Source organism: Arachis duranensis, chromosome 3 (genome assembly GCF_000817695.3).
Source record: "Arachis duranensis cultivar V14167 chromosome 3, aradu.V14167.gnm2.J7QH, whole genome shotgun sequence".
Taxonomy (NCBI): Eukaryota; Viridiplantae; Streptophyta; class Magnoliopsida; order Fabales; family Fabaceae; genus Arachis; species Arachis duranensis.
In genome coordinates, this window is record NC_029774.3 from 15025064 (window position 1) to 15027920 (window position 2857).

Genomic DNA, 2857 nt, shown 5'->3' on the forward strand with positions numbered 1-2857 from the left:
GAGCATTTGGACCATTTTCACTGAGAGGATGGGATGTAGCCATTGACAATGGTGATGCCCTACATACAGCTTGCCATAGAAATGAGTGACAAAGATTGGATAAAAGCAGTAGGAAAGCAGAGATCCAACAGGGACAAGCACCTCCATACACTTGTCTGAAATTCCCACCATTGAATTACATGAGTAACTCTATCTTTATTTTCTGCTTTATTATTTATTTAATATTCGAAAACTCCATAACATTTACTATCCACCTAACTGAGATTTACAAGATGACCATAGCTTGCTTCATACCAACAATCTCCGTGGGATCGACCCTTACTCACGTAAGGTATTACTTGGACGACCCAGTACACTTGCTGGTTAGTTGTGCGGAGTTGTGACTAAGTGTGATTCACGTTTGAGAGCGCTACCAAGTTTTTGGTGCCATTGTTGATAATCACAATTTCGTGCACCAAGTTTTTGGCGCCGTTGCCGGGGATTGTTCGAGTTTGGACAACTAACGGTTGGTCTTGTTGCTCAGATTACGTAATTTTTCTTTTATTGCGTTTTCAAAAAGTTTTCAAAAATATTTTTCAAAATTTTCCCTTTGTTTTTGAAAAATTATTCTAAATTTTTAAGAATGAATTCTAGTGTTTCATGAAGCATGTTGAAGATTGGCTGGCTGTAAAACCATGTCTAACTCAATTGGATTGAAGCTTCCAAACCATCAGCATAGAGGCAAGTTAATTGGAATATCAACTGTTACATGCCTGATTTATATCCTAAAGCTGGCTGGCTATTAAGCCATGCCCAACCCTTGGATTGGAGCTTTAGGCTAACATTGAAAGATTCTTGGAATTCTTCTTATTAAAAATTTTGAATTTCTTATTTTCCTTTTCCTATATGTTTTTCGAAAATAATAAAACAAAAATCCAAAAAAATTATAAAATTATAAAAATCAAAAAAATATTTTGTATTTCTTGTTAGAGTCTTGAGTCAATTTTTAAGTTTGGTGACAATTGCATATTCATATTGTTCTTGCATTTTTTCGAAAAATTCATGCATTCATGGTGTTCTTCATGATCTTCAAGTTGTTCTTGGTAAGTCTTTTTGTTTGATCTTGATGTTTTCTTGTTTTGTGTCTTTTGTTGTTTTTCATGTGCATCTTTGCATTCATATTTTCTAAGCATTAAAGATTTCTAAGTTTGGTGTCTTGCATGTTTTCTTTACATCAAAAATTTTTTCAAAAATATGTTCTTGATCTTCAAAATGTTCTTGGTGTTCATCTTGACATTCATAGTGTTCTTGCATGCATCATATGTTTTGATCCAAAATTTTCATGTTTTGGGTCATATTTGTGTTTTTCTCTCTCTTCATTAAAAATTCAAAATTAAAAAAAAATATATTTTCCTTATTTTACTCCTAATTTTCGAAAATTTGAGTTGACTTAGTCAAAAAATTTTAAAATTTAGCTATTTCTTATAAGTCAAGTCAAATTTTCAATTTTAAAAATCCTATCTTTTCAAAACTTTTTCAAAAGTCAAATCTTTTTCATTTTTATCTTATGATTTTCGAAAATTTAAAAATATTTTTCAAAAATCTTTTTCTTAATTTTATCTTTATTTTCGAAAATTATGCTAACAATTAATGTGATTGATTCAAAAATTTGAAAGTTTGTTACTTTCTTGTTAAGAAAGGTTCAATCTTTAAATTCTAGAATTATATCTTTTAGTTTCTTGTTAGTCAAGTAATCAATTTTAATTTTAAAAATTAAATCTTTTTCAAAATATCTTTTTCTTAAAAATCATATCTTTTTATCATATCTTTTTAAATCATATCTTTTTCAAAAATTTTTTATTTCAAAATATCTTTTCTAACTTCTTATCTTCTTATCTTTGCAAAATTGATTTTCAAATCTTTTTCAACTAACTATTTGACTTTTTGTTTGTTTCTTATCTTTTTCAAAACCACCTAACAACTTTTCTCTCTCTAATTTTCGAAAATACTTCCCTCTTTTTCAAAAAAAATTCTTTTTAATTAATTAATTGTTTTAAATTTTAATTTTAATTTTATTTCTTATCTTAATTTTTAAAAATCATTAACTCCTTTTCAAAATTATTTTCGAAAACTTCTGTCTCTCATCTTATTCTATTTATTTATTCATTCACTAACACTTCTCTTCATCTCAAATCACTACCCCTATCCTTACCCTTGTGTTTGGATTCTCCTTTCTTTATTCCTTTCTTCTTCTACTAATAATAAGGAACCTCTTTAATGTGACATAGAGGATTCCTCTTCTTTTTCTATTCTCTTCTCTTTCATATGAGCAGGAACAAGGAAAAAGGCATTCTTGTTGAAGCTGATCCAGAACCTGAAAGGACTCTAAAGAGGAAACTAAGAGAAGCTAAATTACAACAATCCAGAGACAACCTAGCTGAAATTTTCGAATAAGAAAAGGAGATGGTAGCTGAACCTAACAACAATAATGCAAGAAGGATGCTTGGTGATTATACCACGCCTACGTCCAAATTTGATGGAAGAAGCATCTCAATTCCTACCATAGGAGCAAACAATTTTGAGCCGAAACCTCAATTAGTTCCTCTAATGCAACAGAACTGCAAGTTTCATGGACTTCCATCAGAAGATCCCTACCAGTTCTTAACTGAGCTCTTGCAGATTTGTGAGACTGTTACGACTAATGGAGTAGATCCTGAAGTCTATAGGCTCATGCTTTTCCCTTTTGCTGTAAGAGACAGAGCTAGAACATGGTTGGACTCTCAACCTAAAGATAGCCTGGACTCTTGGGATAAGCTGGTCACAGCCTTCTTGGCTCACGGCCTTCTTGGATAAATTCTTTCCTCCTCAAAGGTAGAGC